Raw genomic sequence first — 21,020 nt, 5'->3', positions numbered from 1 at the left:
AATCCTCTCTCCTCACCATAGAGGACTTTGTTGTTTTCGATGGCTCAACAGCTTCAGCTATTGTGCTGTTCGGAAAAGTAGTAATGGAAAGGACAGGGCAGGACAGGGAGAGAGACAGGGAGAGCAAGAACAAGGCTGAGGCCTCAGCTGCTGTGAATGACGCTGCTGCCTGAGATGTGGAGCGGATGAAGGAGAAGCTGCAACTTCCCTTCTGGCCCTCACATTAACCTGCGCTCTCCTTCTGCTGGCCCTTGGAAAGGGACTTGGTGGGATTCTGATCAACACTCCGCTGTCCTTTGGAAATGACACTCTTCAATTAAACAGTGTCTTCAATAAAGCAACAGAAGAGACTGGGAGCGGAAAGAAAAGAAAAGAAAATGTGGTTGCTGTTTGTAGCCTAGAAGTCATAACTAAGAAGGTACAACCCCAATTAATCTATGGGGACTTGGGAATAAACTTGCAAGGACATGAGTACTGACTAGAAGTGTCGTTCATCTGTAATTGCTGGCGTTGGAAGAGACTTTACGAAATGGTGCTCTCCGGAAGGGGATATAGGACCCTGGGATTTACACCTTCTCCAGAGACTATCCCCCCCCCCCCAATGGATGGGCAAATCAAAGCAAAATCACACTATTTTCTTTGCAGCAAGAAAGAATGTGGGAAAGGAGGGAGTAGCTGAGCCATCTCAGTTCCTGAATTCTATCCAAAGATTGATCTTTGCACCTTAAAGGAAACTGTAATATATGTTATGTGTTGGCACCTAGGGGCAATGTAGCAAAAGTGTTTGTCTTAGAGTAGTTGGAACTAAGCTTCCTCCAAGCCTGATTTCCTGGGCGTGGTTTTGAGATGGACTCCAAATGGCAATGTACGAAGAAGTAAGCCAGTTATTCTTTCTTTTTACCGGTGTAAGCTACCTCTATTACACTGGTGACAAGGATAAACAGGATACATCACTCCTTTGATTCTTCACACAGTGTGGCTGAAGATGGCTGTTTATGGATTTATGAAGGAGTTTGATCCTGACCAGGAGGCCTGGGTACACTATGCAGAGAGACATTCCCAGTATTTCATTGCTCATGGCCTTGATGATGATAGCCAGAAGCGTGCCTTTTGACTGACTCTTTGTGGAGCAAAGACATATGGACTCAAAAGAAGTTTAGTAGCTCCTGATCAGCCCAGTGACAAATCATTTGAGGAATTGATTGGGATTGTCTCAAATCATCGCAACCCCAGGCCATCAGAGATTGTGGAGATGCAGAAATGGCAACTCAAAGGAGTAGACCTATTTTTCAGAAAGGCACAAGTCCTTCTCAAGAATAGATATGACCTTGAAAACTAAGGAATTTTTCACAAAAGTGGGCAAAATAGAAATCTTACCTAAATCTTTCTCAGATCACAATCTTATATCTATGGTCTAGAGGAGAAAAGGTAAAACATTTAGATGGAGATTAAATGAAACTTTGCTGCAAGATAAAGATATGGTGGACATCAGTAAAAGAAAATTGAAAGAGTATTTTGAAATGAATCTGAACAAAGGAACAGATCTCCAAATGGTCTGGGACGCAAGTAAGGCCTATACGAGAGGACATTTTGATCAACAAAATAGTCAACTTAAGGAAAAAAGGGAAGAGAAAAGACAAAATATTCTGAATGAGATCAAAAAAAGAGAAGAAGAATTAAGGAAAACGTCTGGAAAGACAAGTGCACTTCAACAAATTAAAATGCTTCCACAACAATTATCAATGTTAACAATATGGGATATGGGAAAAAAGTTAAGTTATATGAAACAAGGAAGTTTTGAATCCGCAAACAAGCCAGGAAAATGCCTGGCTTATAAATTGAAGAAAGAAAGAGAACAGAGAACAATATTTAAAATAAAGGAAAATGGAGCGGAATTCAGAGATGATACGGTCGGCCATACAAAGCGTCTTTCATCAATATTATTCAAATTTATATAAGAGACAGGATATATCAACAGATTTAATGGATAAATACATTGAAAAACAAAAATTACCCAAAATTTAAAAGGAAGAACTATTAATGATGAATGGTCCCATAACAACAGCTGAGATGGTGGCAGCGAAAAGAATGATTAGTTGGGGAAATCCCTAGGACCGGATGGACTGTCAGGTTGATACTACAAGATCCTTGAGGATGATCTCCTACAACCACTACAGTCTACAATGAACTCTATTTTGAATAGTGGGGAGATACCTGGTACTTGGAAGATGGCTTGTAGAACACTTATACAGAAAGAAGGACAGGACTTGACCTTGACCAAGAATTATAGGCCGATATCATTACTAAATAATGATTATAAGCTATTTATGGCAATTTTGGCAGAAAGAGTTAAGGAAGTCCTACAAGAATTCATACATGAGGATCAAAGTGGCTTCTTACCTAAGAGGCAGTTGAGAGACAATGTAAGAACGGTCATAGATGCTGTGGAATATTTGGAAAAACACCCAGAGAAACAGGCTGCTTTGATTTTTCTCGATGCAGAGAAAGCGCTTAATAATCTTAATTGGCCCTTTTTATTTAGAACTCTAGAGGAACTGGATTTTGGAGTAAACTTCATAAAATGGGTGAAATCTATTGATACCTCTCAGAAAGCGCAAGGAATTATCAATGGAAATGTGACCAAATCCTGTGAAATACAAAGGGGGACGGGACAGGGTTGTCCCCTGTCCCCGTTATTGTTTATTTTGGAGTTAGAACTGCTGAACCACGATATTCAGACAAGATGAGCGAATCAGAGGAATAAAGAGAAAAAAAGAGTCATACAAGCTGAGGGCATTTGCGGATGATTTGGTTTTTGCCTTGGAAGGTCCTTGAAAGGGCATTGAAATCTTGGTGAGAAAATTGAAAGCGTTTGGGGCAGTAGCAGGTTTCAAAGTTAACAAGCAAAAGGCAAAGTTGTTAACAAAGAATATGAGCTCCCAAGAACAATCAGAATTGATAGAAAAGATAGGCTTCCAAATTGAAAAGAAGGTAAAATATTTGGGAATTGTACTAACAAATATGAATCGTATGTTATTTCATCATAACTATGTTAAGGTGTGGAATGAAGTTTAAAAGATGGAAAAAGCTCCAACTGTCTATTCTGGGGAGAATTGCAACAATTTAAATGAATTTGCCGAGAATGTTATTTTTGTTTCAAACAATACCCATTGTAACCTCGGACATATCATTTAAGCCGTGGCAGAGATATGTATCTAAATTTATCTGGCAAGCAAAAAACCAAGAGTTAAAATTAAAATATTGCAGGATGCCAAAGAAAGAGGAGGACTAGGTTTACCAGACCTCCAGGCATATTTCTCTGCCTGCTGCTTAGTGTGGATGGAAGATTGGATGTGGTTGAAAAATAGGAGACTGTTGGAACTGGAAGGACATGAATTGAGATATGGATGGCATGGCTATTTGTGGTATGACAAAGCTAAAGTTGACATAGAATTTAATAATCATTATGTTAGACGTGCTATCCTAAGAGGATGGAATAAATATAAACCTAGGTTCGGACAGAAAATACCACTTTGGGTATCTGCCCAGGAGGCTATTCATAGGAGGGAATGGTCATCTATGCATACATAGTTAACATACAATGATGTATTAGAAATGTTAAAAGATGAATGTAAATTCAAATCAAGGGAGGAGTTGTTGAAAGAAGGTCATATATGTCAATGGTTTTTGTATGTACAAATTATGGAAAGGTTGAAAATAGATAAAAAGAATTGTGGGTTTGAGCAATCGAAATCTGAGTTTGAAATGGCACTGTGTACAAAAGATGAGCATGTGATTTCAAAGATGTATATAATCTTTGATTAAGGCATGAAACAGAGGATGAGCAGGTAAAAGATGGTATGATAAGATGGGCTTAACATTTTGGATATAACATTTCAGTGGAACAGTGGGAGAATATGTGGGGAAAGGGTTTGAAATTTACATTATGTTCAAGAGTTAAAGAGAATCTTTATAAGAAGATGTATTGATGGCATACAGTACGTTACCTAAGAAGTTGGCCAAAATGTATAAGGGTAAATGTTGGAAATGTGAGGAAGAAGGAACCTTCCATCACCTTTGGTGGACCTGCAAAAAAGCTAAGGCATTCTGGATGCAAATACACCTTTGAATTCAGAAAATATTAAAGACTAATATACAAATGAAACCAGAAGCCTTTCTATTGGGGCTAATGGACAATCATCTGAAAGAGAAGGGGGGAACTTTGCTTTTGTATATGACAACGGCAGGGAGATTATTATATGCACAGAAGTGGGAAGATGAAACAACGTCAACAATGCAAGAACGCATATTGAAGATGTTCGAGTTGGCAGAAACGGCAAAACTAACAGCGATAATGAAGGATCAATCAACCGCCACATTTATATCAGAATTTATTTATTTATTTTTATACTGCCCAATAGCCGAAGCTCTCTGGGCGGTTCACAAATGGAATGGAATGGAAACCACTGATAGGATTTCTGCAAGAGACATAGAAAAACAACGTATTTGTCTGTGGATTCAATGTATGAGATTTAGTTAACTTAGAAGAAAGAAAAGAATTTGATTATTATGTTAAATGTATTGAACAAGGAGAGCATATAATTCACATTTTTGATGTGTAGAGAGCCGAAAACATACCTTAACCTTGATGTGTGTTTTCCTTTCCTTTCTCTCTCCCCCTTTTCTTTTCCCTTTTTTATATCTTTATGTAATACTTTTAGGCTACATGTGTTTATGAAATAATAATAAAAAATGATTACAAAAAGAGAGATTGTGCAGCGATTTCAGTTTAACAGTCCCTCACGCTCCCCTGGGATGTCTGTGGCAGACTATGTGGCAGACCTGTGTCGCCTGTCAGAGCATTATGAGTTTGGAGATACCTTGAATGCCCTGTCTGTGGCATCAATGAGGACAGGATGCAGAGGCCTTTATTGGCAGAATCCAATTTAGACTTCAAGAAAGCCCTGGAGATTGTGCAAGGTGGAGGTGGCAACTCAGAAGGCTTTCGATTTGCAGAGGGTCTCTACAACCCCAGAGATGCTCAGATAGTCTCTGCTACTGTGCCTAAGTTGGCTGAAAAGGGCTCTCCGGGGAAGACAGAATCCACAAAGGTAGCCGAAGTCCCTGTTTTCGATGTGGAGGGAAACCTGATGGTCACCCATGCCCCCACAGGAATAGTGAGTGCTGGTTGTGCCTAAATCGAGGCCATTTCGCTAAAATGTTTCGTACAAGAAGGACACAGAAAAAGGACCAGGAAGCTCACAACAGCAAGCAGATACACCACATTACAGGTGCAGGAGAGAATGCTGAGAGCACAGATGTGGTGTACACCACGTATGACATGGCTAGAGAAAATGTTGATACACACATGTACTGGTGAATATGCCCCAGTGAGAGGCAGTATCCATGTTGAATAGATACTGTTGTTTTTATACTGCTGTTTTTATGTTTCTGAAGATTTTCAAATTTTGTATCCTTTTTAAGTGTTTACTGTTTATAACTTTTGTGAACCGCCCAGACAGCTTCGGGTGTGGGGCAGTATACAAATGTAATAAATAAATCAATAAATAGAGGTGATATATGCGAATGAGACCTTACAATTGCCCTTAGTTGCAGGGAAAGGGAAAGGACCTAGTCTAATGGGCCAGGACTGGATAAGGCTGCTGAACCTTAACTGGGCAAACATGAATAATGCCAGTTATTCCGGAGAGACTGAAAGGACCACAATCCCTGCTTCAGATCATGCCACTGCTTTCGGCGTCTCTCCTGATGAAGTAACTTCAGAGCTAGAACATCCAGTGACACCCATTGGGTGAGCCGGGAGAACGGGCAGTTACCCTGCGCCATTGAAGGTGACATCCCAAGGCCAGGGAGAGGCTGAACTTGTCAATACAAAGGACCTTGTGGGTTAAGACCAATGTATCTGGAAACTAGTTCAGTATACTCAAGATATCAATTGATTTTCTGTATCTTCATTTTCTGTTTGTCTATATGCTGATAGTAGAAACTAAAGGGAGAGGAGTGCACTTTGGTTCAGTTTAATTTCTGCCTTGACAAATGTGAGGCAAAACCTCCGAATTTTAAAAGAGACACTGTCCTAGTTACAACTAGGTCTGTGCAAGCCTCGGGCCTCAGAATTTGAAATCCAAATTACGATGGTCATTTCGTAAGGGATCTGCCATTTTATGATGGAAAACCACCTTTTTAATGCACAGCTCTAGGCTGTAAAGAAGAAACAGCCTACGACTTTTGTATATCTGTACAGATATTTTGTACTCTGTACAGCACCATGTACATTGATGGTGCTATATAAATAAATAAATAAATAAATAAATAAATAATAATAATAATATATCGCCCAGAGAGCTTCGGCTATGGGGCAGGATATAAATGTAATAAATGAAATAAATAAATAAAATAAATAAATAAAACTCCCAGCATGCATTGCCTGGGAGAGCTGAGCCTATCAGAGCCCAGGATCAGTGGGCACTCACGTCCTCCCTGCTGCCACTGCAACCGCCCACTCACAAGCGTGATCGCCCACTCCCTGACGTGGTCCAGAACACTCCAGTTCCTGGAGGAGTTCTCGTGTGTTCTGCAGGCGCCCCACAGCCGACTGCATCTCCCAAAAGCCGAAGCAGGCATCTGCGTGGTGCCCGTGGAACACATGAGGACCCCTCCAGGGACCAGAGTATCCTGGACCACATCAGGGAGTGGACGATTACGCTTGCGCGTGGGTGATCGCAGCGGCAGCAGGGAGGACACGAGTGCCCACTGACCCCGGACTCTGGTAGGTTCAGCCCTCCCAGGCGATGCATGCTGTATAGGTTGTAAATGTTTTTCATTAAAAAAGGAAAAAAAAGGAAAAAGGGAATGAGAAAGAGAGAGATGAAAAAGAAGGAAAGAAAAATGAGAGAGAGAGAGAGAGAGAGAGAGAGAGGGGAAAAGGGAGGAAGGAAGGAAAAGGGGGCAGGAGCACTACCAGAACCAGTATCTTTCCATTCTCATCCTGCAAAAACAGAGACATTAGAGGAATGAGTCCAAGTGGTTTCTATGGGGTGTGGCAGCGGTGCCGCCGCCAGGTGAGCCCCCCTCCCCCTTACTTACCTGCGTTTGGAGCTCCCGATGGAGGTGAACCGTTTCACCTCCATCCACAGCTCCCCCTGACCCGATTCGAATCCGCCTTTGGTGAAGACGGATCGGGTCGCTATGCCCCGGATTCACGATCCGAATCGGAGTGGAGCACAGCCCTAGTTCCTACTCATCTCTATGCATGACCAGGGCATGGTGCCACACCACAAAACCCCATCCCCAATGTCACATTTCCCACCAGCATTTCTGAAACATCAAAGCAAAAGAAAATTCCAAACCTTTTCCTTTCGGGCCCTTCATTTTTTGGCTTCCTAATCTGAAAGTGAGTGAGAGAGAGAGAGAGACGTTTGTAATGGCTGATGAGGGCCTCCGTGGTTTTCTGACTCTTAGGGACCCCCGTGGGAGAGGAGGCTGAGGGGCCAACAATCCCCCTTCCCAAGGGACAACACAATTTCAGCCTCCATGTGTTTTTCAATTTTGTGGGAGAAGCTGGGTGGCTGCTGAAAAGGGCAGCAGCATTGCATCTTGTCCCTTCAAAACCCCTTGACGCACTTTGTCGCAGTGGCTCTACAGGCAGTGACCAACACAAGCTCTCGCAGAAGGACACCACACTGTGAGTTTCCCTCCCCCATCCCCTGAAATGACAGCCAGTTCTACTGGGGTCCCAGGGTCATCCTCAGGGGCTTCCACCAACTCATGTGGTGAGTTTTTAAAGAGCCAAATAGCTCTGTGAGCAGAGAGTGCAGTGTAATGGATTGCCTTACCTCTTCCTCTGACGGCTCCAATGGAGCTGCATTCCTCTTCCTCCATGCCCGCTTTCTGCTTGGGGGGAGGTTCCCTTCGGCCTAAATAGAAGGAAAGAATGCCATCAGGCGGGTGGTCTGCATTCCCTTGGACTATCCCTACATGCTATTTCCCATCTTTTTACCTCCCTTTCTACTGTGCAGGGAAGGACCGGTCTTTCAGCAGGGCTGGTGGAATGGCCCTGCTTCCCAGTCAAAATGGAGTCAATGGGTTGACTGCAGAACCACTGTTGCCTCTCATTTCAAGATGCTGTGGATGATGGAGGAGGAAAAGGAGAGGGCGGAGAAGGTGATCTTACCTGTGAAGATGGTTGCCCTGTTGTTGTTGTAGGAGGTGTAGCAGATGCTGTTGCAGGAGGTGGAGGAGAAGGTGAAGTTGCGGATGATGTTTCTGACTCCTGTGAAAATACCAGTACATAAACTCTATTTTGGGCTATAGCGTAATTGATAACTTCCCCCTTTCACCACTCAAGCTCCCCTACGTTTACGTTCCTTTGGCTTGAGGGCTGCCCTGAGGGGCTGCCCTTGGGAAAGTCAGGGAATTCTGATTGGCCAACACATTCATCAAGCTATTTTTATGAATCTATTATTTACCCCAGGATTACCTCAGCTTCTTTCTGAACCATTTTGACCAGGGAGAGGGGAGGAAACACCCAGATATCAGGCAGCTTACGCCGGAGTACATATTCCCCTCATCCCACATTGTCAGACAGTGATCCTGGTTGCACCCCCAGAAGTAGAACATCCTATGCTACCATGCCCCATTCATGGCCTTGCTCCTTCGCTGACTCCCGCCCTCCACCATCCACCAGCCATGTTCGCTCTGGAGAAGACTTACTTCCAAAGTTAGGAGGGCTGCATTCACTGCCTGGGCCCAGGCATTCCACGGTACAGATGTTTCCTGGAACAATTCAGTGAATTATTATTATTATCGAATGGAATTTTAAGATATTTCTAAAACGTTTGCACGATGTTTTTTAGGATGTTTTTAAGAATGTAAATTATGTTTTAATGGAGTATTATGTATTTTATCGTTTATTGTTGTTCCCTGCCTCGATCAAAATGGAGGGGTGGGTAAGAAATAGGGGTGTGCACAGACCCCCCGCTCCGCTTCACTTGCAGATCCGCCATTTTCCGGATCGGGCCGCTCCGCCCCGCCCCCGCTCCGCCCACTTCCGCTCCGCTCCGCTCGGAGCTCCGGATCCAGATCCGGAGCTCCGTTTCCCCCCCCCCATAGGCTTGCATTGAAAGCTAAAAAATTATACAACTTTTTTTCTGTTCAAGTTAGAAACCTCATGTTTGGCACCATGACACCTCATGGGGATATACACACGCATGCCAAGTTTCAAAGCAATCCCATCATCCCCTGATTTTTGGCGAATTTTTGAAAATCGGGCACCCCACACACACCATCCCTGCGAGGTGGGCAGGGGAGGAGGGAGGGAAGGCAGGCAGGCATGCAGCTGGCATTTCTGGGGGCATAAGGAAGTGAGCCAAGGATAAGCCAGTAATGCATATAAAATGGAATAAATCAATCAATAAACAAAGGAGGGGTGGAATTAAAAGCAGCAGTGTTGCTCAATAAACAACAAGAAGAACTTTTTTTAAAAGGCTATATCTGTCTTTTACCAGCAATAGGGGGACGTGCCCGGGGGAGGGGGAAGTAGCTGCCAGTTCAAGACACTGACAGCCACAGCTCTGAGAAGAAGTAAAACGCTCACTTCGACTCAGAACAGGCATTGCTCCACCACTGAAAAGTGACCATTCACTTCAACTCATGATAGGCATTGCTCCACCGTTTTACTCTCTTTGGAAGGCTCTAATGGCCTTCCAGTGCAGGAGAGAGTGGGGGCACGTCCACGATGAGATGCCCTAGGGGAGCTCATCCCCTTGCACCACATCGATTCAGTTGTTCCCCAAGGTTAGGGTGGGGAGCAGTGCTGTGTTTCTATCTCTTATTCTTGGCTTAGTATATGATTTCAGGTTGTGTTTGTGCATTTGGTGGGGCTACAGTGTTAAAAAACACGGGGAAAAGCCCGTTCAGATGAAGAAAGAGAAGTTTCCCAGAATCCCAAGTTACCTGTTTTGCCTATGCCCTCCTCCAACTTTGGGATCATCATGACCGGGAGCTGACTCTGCCCCTCAGCCCTTTGAAAAAGGTATTTTTCCCGCCGATTTTTTAAAAACGTCTAGCCCGCGACCCGTACGATGCAGAAAGTTGAGAGTGGTCTCAAAATGACCCCCATCCACGACTCTCTGTGCACAAGAATTTTCAGAACAATAGCTTAAACCGCCCCCCAGTTATCCCCGATTCTTTCCCTCAATGCAATCCTATGGGCGAAAAGCCGAAAACGCAGTTTGAGCCGCGCGGTTGACCCGATTTTCACAAAAATATAGCCCGCGACCCGTACGATGCAGAAAGTTGAGAGTGGTCTCAAAATGACCCCCATCCACGACTCTCTGTGCACAAGAATTTCCAGAACGATAGCTTAAACCCCCCCCCAGTTATCCCCGATTCTTTCCCTCAATGCAATCCTATGGGCGAAAAGCCGAAAACGCAGTTTGAGCCGCGCGGTTGACCCGATTTTCACAAAAATATAGCCCGCGACCCAGACAACGCAGAAAGTTGAGAGTGGTCTCAAAATGACCCCCATCCACGACTCTCTGTGCACAAGAATTTCCAGAATGATAGCTTCAAAAACAACGTAGTTATGCGCGATTATTTGCCGCAATGCAATCCTATGGCGAAATGTTTTCAAGATGGCGACCGGAGCGCTCCGCCTGAACTCGGAGCTCCGAAAAATGGTCGCTTCTCTTCGCCTTGCTTCTAGGGGGTCCGCGGTCCGCTCCTACTCCGCCTCTGGGTAAGGCGGAGCAGGCCAATCCGCTACTGCTTCTACGCTCCTAATCGGAGCGGAGCACATCCCTAGTAAGAAATAAATATATTATTAAATTATTATTAATATTATTATCATTATTATTTAACCCCCTCTCTTAAATAACCCATGTTGGGTTCTGGTGATGTCCGAATCCATGCCCCAGCCGCCTGGCGAAGGCTGCATCACATGATGCTTCCCTGATGTTCAGGAGAGGGCCAACTCTGTCACCTTGCTGGGTTCGATACGTCTTATCTGTGCTTGCTGTGAGGAGCCTGAGAGAGGGGGAGAGAGGCTGCCTGGCTCCCTGCCCAGGCTAGCTGGTTGAAATCAAGCAGGGCTGGACTGGGAAAGGTGGAGAGCATGAAATGAGCAGGAGGGGCAGCCTTGGCCTCAAAAATAGCGGAGAACGTGGAGGAGCGGGCAGAGAAGGGCGGAGGAAGATTGTGAAGAGGAGCACTGAAAGAAACCCTTGGAAGGTTGCAGGATGGGAATCCAGCTTCCTAGTCCGTCTCCCTGAGGAGAGATGCCCAGCAGGCCCATTGAACATCCTGCATGCTGACAAAGCCACGCAAGTGAAATCACAAAAAGGGGGGCGGCTATAACTCCAGGGACGCTTGCAGGAGCGGGACAAAACTTCAGGCGCAGCATCCACTGGCAGGGATGCACACCGGGTGAATCGCAGCCCCAGGCAGCTGCTGCCTCCCCACCAAGATGGTGTTTGACACCTGGGGGGGTTGCACAGGGCCAACGTCGGGGGAGGGGACAGGGTCCTGGAAACAGAGATCTGCCGGCTGGAGGAGAGTGGTGGGAGCGGTTTTGGCCGCTCTTCCCAGACAACCCGGAGTGCGACCCAAGGTAGCCCACTGTGACCACCCCATGACACGATAACTGATGTTGTATTATTTGGGCCAAATAAGCCATCGTGGGCTAAAAAAGCTCCTGACAGATGACACGATAACCCACGAAGGGTTAATCAATCCACTCTCTTAAATAACCCATGGTGGGTTATTGTGACGTCAGAATGCAGTCAAAGTCTAAACCATGGTTTAATTTGTTTTTAACTGTGCATATTTATTGTTTTTATACTGTATGTTTTTAGCTGTACGCTGCTCTGAGATATTAATGATATAGGGCGGGATAGAATTGTTTTAAATAAATAAATAAATAAATAAATAAATAAATAAATAACCACAGGCAGTTAGAGGTTGATTGTTCAGTTATGATTTTGGAACGGAAACTGCCTTGGTCGCCCTGTGGGATGACCTTTGCCGGGAGAGGGACAGGGGGAGTGCGACCCTGTTGATTCTCTTGGACCTTTCAGGGGCCTTTGATACCATCGACCTTGGTATCCTTCTGGATAGGTTGCCTGGGCTGGGAGTTGGAGGCACTGTGTTGCAGTGGCTCTGCTCCTACTTGGAGGGCCAATTCCAGAAGGTGGTGGAAGTGGCTGTTCTGAATCAGTGCCTGAGAACGGTAATGGACTGGAGGAGGGCCAAGAAACTGAGACTCAATCCAGACAAGACAGAGGTACTGTTAGCAGGTGGTTCACCTGTTCGGCTAGGTGGTGTTCACTCTGTTCTGGAGGGGGTTGCACTCCCCCCTAATGGATTGGGTTCGTAGTTTGGGGGTGCTCTTGGATCCAAAACTATCACTTGAGGCACAGGTGAACTCAGTGGCAAGGAGCATCTTTTATCAGCTTAGGCTGATATACCAACTGCGTCCTCATCTCGACAGAGATAGTCTTGCTACAGTTATCCATGCTCTGATAACCTCTGATCTGTGTTATATATGGGGCTGCCTTTGAAAAGTGTCCAGAAACTTCAGCTGGTTTAAAACGGGGCAGCAGCTTTGCTAACAGGGACTGGCCAACGAGACCACATCACGCCAGTCCTTTTCCAGCTGCTAGGTCCAGGCCCAGTTCAAAGTGCTGGTATTAACGTTCATAGCCCTTAACAGCTTGGGTCCAAGCTGTCTGAAGGAACGCCTCCTCCCAGATGTACCTGCCACAATACTAAGATCGTCCTCAGGGGTCCTTCTCCGTGAGCCCCTGCCAAAGGAAGTGAGGCAGGTGGCTACCAGGAGGAGCAGGGCCTTCTGTGCTGTGGCACCCCGGCTGAGGAATGAGCTCCCTAAAGAGGTTCGCCTGGCACCTACACTGTACTCTTTTAGACACCAGGTGAAGACCTTTTTATTCTCTCAGCATTTTAACAGCCTATTAACTTAATTTTAACTTTCCTGTTATGAATTTATATTTTAGATCTGTATTAATTTCTGCATTGCTGCTCAGTTTTCTCTGGTTGTGTTTTTATATTTTATACTATGCTTTTATATTGTTTGTTTTATATTTTGAATGCTTTTTTTGGTTTTAATTTTTCTAAACCATCCAGAGAGCTTCAAATATTGGGCAGTATAAAATGCAATAAATAAATAAATATTTTATTATAGTTTACTCTAAATCTATTATTATGTTAAGTACTTTGATCGTTTTATTAGAAAGCAGTATAAAACTCTGCATAATGAATAAGAAATTAATATATTGTCTCCTGTCTTTAGCAAAACAGACAGAAGAGAAGAGCCACTGACCTCCCTAGTCACCTCCGTGGCCCAAGCCTCTCCTAAGGAAGCCCAGCGAGTCTGTGAAGCAAAAAAGAGAAATAATTAAATCCAAAGGGATTTAGGACATCCACCGTGAATTCACCACCCATTTTGATGTAGATCTTCAGGAAAAGTCCCTCGTGGGGGGGGGGGAGGATCTCTTGGATGCTGCTGGCGCTAGAATATGACTGGAGAGACTTGCCCGCCTCTGCCTTAGTCAGCTGCCACGCCACCACCAATCCCGCCCCTGCTCATGCCACTGCGTGAGCTTCTTAGTGACCTGGTTGCCCCCAAAGACGCTGGGCCCAGTGGGTGGAGAGGCAGTGGAGAGTCCTCTGGACTCCTGGACCCAGTCAGGCACCCGTAACAACCTACACTAGAATGTCCCCAACCATGGTCTTGCTCCTTCGCTGACTCCCTCCCTCCGCCATCCACCAGCAATGTCAGATCTGTAGGAGACTTACGTCCAGGGCTTTCAACGCCTCTGCGACTGCCTCTTCCCAGGCACTGCTCGGTACAGATGTTTCCTGGAAAAATTCAGTCAACAGATCACTCAGTCAACAGATCAATGGGAAGGATGAGACAACAGTCAACAGCACCTCCATCTCCCCTGGGTTCAAGCTCAGCTTGTTCACCCTCATCCAGCCACTTACCGTATTAATCTCACCAATACGCCACAAAAATGAAAGAAGAGCGCAAGGCGTAACATGCTGCGAATTTCCAACAATATCCTTTCAGGGGCCCAGGGACATCTAAATCCCAGCTCACCATCTCCTCCCAATAACACCACCGGGCAGCAAAACAGACAACACAGAACGGCCACTGACCTCTTTTCCCACAGCCGCGAGCAGACTTTGCCACCTTGAAACCACATGTTTCTGTGAAACAAAAAGAGCCATAAAAGGGTGTCTGAAGGGGAGGCAGAAGATCAAACTTTTATGAAATCTACGCTGAATTCACTTTGCATTCAGGTGCACATGTTGGGAAATGCCCCCGAGGAAAAGGAAGCATCTCTTGGATGCTCTTGGCACAACAGAGGCCACATTCACGGCCTCGTTCCTTGTTCCTTCCCTGGCTCCTCGCTCCACCCTCCATCAGGAACGTTAGACCTGAAGAAGACTTACTTCTAAGGCTTCCAGGGCTGCAGCTATTTGGTGGGACAGTTCTTTGGATGGTATCATGGGTTCCTGAGCAGGCGACAAAAAGGTTCAGTCAGTGGGAGGCTCTGCTTTGCTCGAATTTCTTCCGGTAGTGTCTTCTTCTCAACCCACCCTTTGTTTGTACGTCAAGGTTAGGGAACAACAGCCCTGAGGGCCACCAGCGCTGCCAAACCTCAGGGTGAACTTACTGAGATTGAGCGCAAGTTGCACCTACCACACATTCTTGATGTCGTTCTGCTTTTCTGGTGTATACACACACACAGACATATATATACACACACATATATAATGACATTGATATTCTGCCTTTCCTCCCCATTACCCCCACATCAATCCTGTGAGGAAGGTTAGGCTGAGAGGTAGTGACTGACCCAGATCTTCCAAAGAGATCAGCAGTGGAACGGAGCCCCCAAATGAGAAAGAGGAAGGAGGCAACGTTTATGGTTCCAGTGAAACCTGATATCAATGGGGAGGAGGAGACAGAGCTTATTGAACCATACCCTTCTGCTAAATTTAGAATTTGTAAAGCCGTAACTATATAAATGTATAAACTGGGTGCATCAGGCTGTCTTCCCACTATCCCCACAGGGCAGCAAGACATGGAACAGGGAGACGCCACACTTACTTTGACTACCACAGGGGTTGGCTGGCCTTTGGCCAGGCATGCGTTCTGTGAAGCAAAAATAAACAAACAATGGCAAGGTCTGATGATAACTGTGACAAATGTGTCAGGTGGTATTTATTTATTATAGGCAAAGTTGTCTTGAAGGAGTTTAATAGAGCTTCCACAGTTTTCTTTCCTCTCCTCAGCCCATTTTACCTTTAAAATGTGTGAGTAAGTTACAACTGTGGGGTAGGGTCTGCTCATTGAGCCTAAACCTGTGAAGTAGTTTCGTCTCGCCCATGATCCCCCAGTTACATTCTCCCCTGAGTGAGGAGTTGAACTTTGGGGTCACTTAATAATAGGGGGGCCATATTTTGGAAACCAAAGAGGAGGACAAATGGCCGGCCCAAGAGGGTGTGACCACCAACATGTCCAGTCCCCAAAGGGCTTGACCACCAACTGAGTAACCAATCGAGAGCGCACAAGAAAAGCCTCATGTTGCAATGCTCTCAATCCCACAAAGAAACCTGATCACCCACACAAAAGGCTTTGGAAGAAGAGCCCTGGAGTTCTCTCTTTCCATTCTTACTGGTCCCCAAGGAAGTTTAAACCGCAACCCATGCCGTCCTCCCATTAACAGCCTTTGGCAGCAAAACAGGGAAGACGGAAGAGGCACTAACCTTGCCTGCTGCTGTGGTGAGGCGATTCTGATGGGGATTCTGTGAAGGAAAAACACACAAACCATGTCAGTGTCTGAGGGAAAGGGAGAAGAGTACCTGGCAAAGAAATCCACCATGAATTTAACCTGCATACTGCTTCAGAAAGAATGACAAAACCGCAGACATTTATTTACCGATATCCCACATTTTCTTGAAGAGGATCAATAGGGCTTCCATGGTTCTGTTCCCCGCCGCAATTCATCCTTAAAAGTGTGAATATCTTACAACTGTGTGATGTAGGTCATGCTGCGAGAGCCTAACCAAGTCAGCTAGCTTAGCCTGGCCTGTGGTCGCCCAGTTCGGTTCTCCCCTGAGTGAGGAGGTTAACTTGGCCCTCCCTTGATATTCACTGATTCACCCATTCTCTCATTCCATTTCTGTACTGCCCCAATAGCCTAGGCTCTGTGGGTGGTTTACAAAGACCAAAAACCCTTAAAACACAATATTATACACAGAGTAATATAAAGAAAATCATTTACATACAAACACATCAATAGATAGCACACAAGTAGTAATAGGAGGGGTACCTCCAATCAAACAAAAAGTGACAGGTCAGTGGGGTTGTGACTGTGGGGTTGTGGAAAACTGATGACGAATAACTTAGAGCCACCTACTTCTTTTTTTGTTTAGAGCAGCCCTTCCCCAACCTGGTGCCCTCCAAAGGTGTTGGACTACGACGATCCATCATTGCAAGTCAGTATGTCCTATGGTCAGGAATGCTGGGACAGCAGGATGGGGAACGTAGGGCGGCGGCTCCAGGCAAGCCCCCCCCACCCCACCCCACTTACCTGCTCTGTTGTCGCTGGGCCCGGGCTTGAACCGAGCGCCCTGGTGCACCCGGAAGCAAGGCCACACCTGCAGCCTTGCTTCTGGGTGGACCCAGGGGCTCTATTCAAGCCTGGGCCAGGCGACGACGGAGCAGATAAAAAACCCCCTTCCCCACCTGGCCCCTTTCCTGGACCTGCCGCCACCACTGCACAAAGTGTGGCAGCTCCAGGCAAGCCCCCCCCCGCACCCCACCACTTTCCTTCTCCGTCAAGGCCTGGCCTGTGCTTGAATCGAGCCCCCGAGTCCACCCAGAAGCAAGGCTGCAGGCGCGGACTTGCTTCCGGGCGGACCAGGGCGCTCGATCCAAGCCCGGGCCCAGCGACGACGGAGCAGGTAAGTGGGGTGGGCTGGGGTGGGGGCTTGGTTTTTGTTTTTTGAATTTCATGACTTTTTGTAAAGGATGACCAGAGCCCTGCCCTCTTTAAAATGTGGTCACTGTAGTATAGCTCCTGCAGCTTTAACTGTTGTGATGAAGAGGGAATTTCACCAGGTTCTACATATAAACAAATGACACCTGCTGAAATTCCCTTTTCTATGCAACTGTTAAAGATACAGGAGCGCTGTCCTCCGTTCCATATGGCTAGGGTGACTATATAAAAGGAGGACAGGGCTCCTGTACCTTTAACAGTTTCTTACGGACGTTTTTCACACCCGAGAAGCAGAGGTGGAGGGTGGACACTTAGAAAACTGTTTCTTTATACAATTTAATAAAAAGCAACAAACCAAGGTGTCATCTTAAAGTTAACCAAATAGTACTTCTTCACCATGGCTAGGCAAAGTATACGTCCAAATGCAAAGAAAAGGAAACTGGAAACATGATTTTGGAGAACTAAGATGCTAAAACAATTAGCACTTACAATTTGCAAACACTGAAACACAAAGACAAGCAAAAAAGGGGGTGTGAGTGGACAAAACGCCGATAGCACAATCGCACAAGAAGGCAAGTCAAATTCCCACTCTGAATGCTGTGTTAGGGTGACCATATGGAAAGGAGGACAGGGCTCCTGTACCTTTAACAGTTCCATAGAAAAGGGAATTTCAGCACATGCCCTGTGTATGCATGCAGCCACTGGTGGAATTCCCTCTTCATCACAACAGTTAAAGCTGCAGGCGCTATACTAGAGTGACCAGACACAAAGGAGGACAGCGCTCCTGCAGCTGTAACTGTTGTGATGAAGAGGGAATTCCACCAGTGGCTGCACGCATACAAACGACATGTGCTGAAATTTCCTTTTCAATACAACTATTAAAGATGCAGGAGCCCTGTCCTCCTTTCTATATGGTGACCCTAGCTGTGTTCACCATGCCTGGATCAACCCCCGCAAAGATACTTTGTAACTAAACAAAACGACAATTCTCCTGCTGCAGCTTTTGCCTGTGTTTTCTCAAAAGTGTGTGCTTTTGTGTGTGTGTGTGTGTAGTGCTTAAGGAGGCGCACACTCTGTCTCCCAAGCTGTTGAACTTTGAAACTGATGTTTTTTGTCAATGAATACTCAGTTGCTCTTTGCAGATGTTGGGGGTGGGGAAACGTAGGCCTTTCCTAAATTCTGTGTTAGGCTTTCCTCCTCATCCCTCATTTATCCTTCATCTGTTGCGCTGGGGGTAATACATGTTTGCTACCATACATTGGTGAAATTCCCTTCTCGGCGCATTTACAAACTTATCCCACAACTATGGGATGCACCTATTAAAGATACAGAAACATTAGATTATACCTGTCCACATTTGGAATTTTCAGTCGTGGGATAAGTTTGTAAATGCACTGAAAAGGGAATCTCACCTATGGACATGGGTTCAGTTAATGGGCTGGAGCTGCTCCCCTGGCTCCTCCAGGCATCGAAGGTCCCATTCCTGAGGGGGGCCGCTGAGATTCATTTTGAATATGTACCTACCGACTAGTTGTTTTTATGGCCTGTTGCATGTAAGGTAAGGGCATCTTCCTAGGTCTGGGAATTGGGACTTCCTACCTGACTTTTCCTCCCACCTCTACAGGAAAGTTCAGCGCTTTGGGAGACTTACACGCAACTGATGTTCTTGCGCCACCATGAAATCCCACAGCAGCCGCCTTGCTGGGTAGCTGGTCACACCCAGGTCCTGCAAGAGAAAGATGGACAACAGGTCAACAACTGGCGGATCCAATCCAGGATGACTGAGAACGTGTCGACGTTTTAGGGGAGATCCAGGGCGGGCAGAAGGGAGACAACACACTCAGCATCGCCTAACAGATTAGGGTAGCGCTTCAGAGATCAGGCAGATGCCTTCAGCTTTATCTGTGTAAAACACACTTCTGTGAAAGTGGAATTCCATTTTTAAAAAAGAAAAGAGCGTGGATCACGCAAGTCAGCCCACTTGTGGCATTGAGAAAAGACAGGGGGGGGGAGGCAGAGCGTGGTCTACCTGGGGGAGACTGGCCTGTTTCCAGTGGACCACAGAGGGCTTGGCAGCGCTTCTGACTCCTGTAATTCAGGCTGCACTTGCTGGGCCCAGGGTGTACGCATTTCGTTCAGTCTTTCTGCCTGTGTTTTGCATGTTGTCAGGTGTCTTTCGTTCCATCATCCACTCATTGAAAAAATCAATACTTTTTTTAAGGAAGTCCAAGAATTCCATCCCATTTACACTAATGCCCGTTAGTATAGATCTAATAAAGTGCATTAGTGATGCCTATTTGTGCAAGTGTGATTTGGTGCAAATCCCCACAAAAAGAAAAAGTGGTTTGAAAAAGGCAGTCCAGAATTATGCACACTTTTAGTACATTTCTTCGTTCTCTCCTGCAGAAAATGAAGATAAGTTTGGTGATTTTATATGAGCGATGGCAAAAGAGCTGCGGCCAGGTGCATGCGATTAACTTCTGGCATGAAAGAGGTGTCATCGAAATAGGGCTCTTCCCTCTTGCCCCAGGACGTGCCCTGCCTTCCCCCCTGCAAAGCTGCCCCAATTTTGACTTCACTTGTGGCAGAACCCCCTAACCCATGAAATCTCCTCCAGTGCCTGTGGGAGAAGCAAAGCCCCCGATTCCCCGCTGGCCCTCTCTCTCCAGAGTCACCAGCTGACACTTCCCAAGATGGGACCCTAAATTGTTGTTAAGATGTGAGACAGAAGATGAACAAGTAAAAGATTGTATGACAAAACGGGCACAAAATATTGGGCATAATATCTTAATGGAAGAATGGGAAAATATGTGGGGAAAGGGTTTAAAATTTACACAATGTGCAAATCTTCAAGAGAATTTGTATAAGATGATGTACAGATCGTATATGTCACCTGTAAAATTAGCTAAAATGTTTAAAGGGGCTTCAAGTAAATGTTGGAAATGTAAAAAAGAAGAAGGAACCTTTTATCGTCTTTGGTGGACTTGTAAAAAAGCCAAGACCTTTTGGACTCAAATCCCTCCTTAATCCAAAAAACATTAAAGAAATGAAACCAGAAGCTTTCTTACTTGCAGTAATGGACAAACAAATAAAAGAGAAGGGGGGAATGTTGTTTTCGTATTGGGTGACGGCAGCAAGATTGCTATTCGCACAGAACTGGAAAAATGAAATAACACCAAAAATGAATGCATTGATGTTGAAGATGTTGGAACTTGCAGAGATGGAAAAACTTACAGCGATGTGGGGAAAGGGAGGAAAGAAGCATAACTCTGTGAATCCAATGTAGGAGATTTTAATAAATTATAAGATCATAAGAAAAATTGAATTGGATATATAAAGGGTGATGAAGAAATTAATCAGCATTTTTGGCATGAAGAGGGCAAAAGAAAAATATACTTTAACCTCACCCTTAAGTGTTTTGAGTGTAATTGTAGTGGTTATATGTATACCCTTGTTTGTATGTACCATGTGGGATGTTTGTTTAGCTGCTGATGGGAAAAAATAAAAAATTTAAACCACCAAGATGGAACCCTTCTTACCTTGCGCCACGTTGGGTTGATGATGCTCATCGTGAGCAGCGGTGGGTGGAAGACGGTGTGGGGAGGGGGAAGGGGGTCGGCTCTCTGGGATGGGGGGAAGGGAGGGGAGGGAAGGGAAGGCTAAACTATTAAACAATTAAGTTCGCAACTAATAACCTATCAAAATATTAAACTTTAACTTTAAAATTACAAAGAAAAATGAACAATAAATGCTGGTAGCACTAGAAACACTATAAACAGCCACACTCCCACACCAATCCGCCACACTCCCACACTAATCCTCCACACTCTCTCAAGACACCAACGGTCTCCCGGGGTTGGAATCCTGCGTCACCACGGCTGCTAGAACTCCGGCATTGTGGAGAATCCGGCTCTGGACTGGATGGGATTTTGATATAGGCAGTGACCACCATGGGCAACCACAGGGGGGTGA

The 21,020-nt window shown here is 45.5% G+C and overlaps 1 pseudogene; it reads right to left on the bottom strand.

Annotated features, from left to right (window-relative positions):
* LOC134409325 (spatacsin-like) overlaps nucleotides 1-20,617 on the bottom strand; it is a 43,903-nt pseudogene extending 23,286 nt beyond the window's left edge.
* Between the last annotated feature and the right edge of the window lie 403 nt (nucleotides 20,618-21,020).

Source organism: Elgaria multicarinata, chromosome 15 (genome assembly GCF_023053635.1).
Source record: "Elgaria multicarinata webbii isolate HBS135686 ecotype San Diego chromosome 15, rElgMul1.1.pri, whole genome shotgun sequence".
Classification (NCBI taxonomy): domain Eukaryota; kingdom Metazoa; phylum Chordata; class Lepidosauria; order Squamata; family Anguidae; genus Elgaria; species Elgaria multicarinata.
Note: the sequence above shows the minus strand (reverse complement) of the source record. Positions and strands in the feature narration are given on the sequence as shown.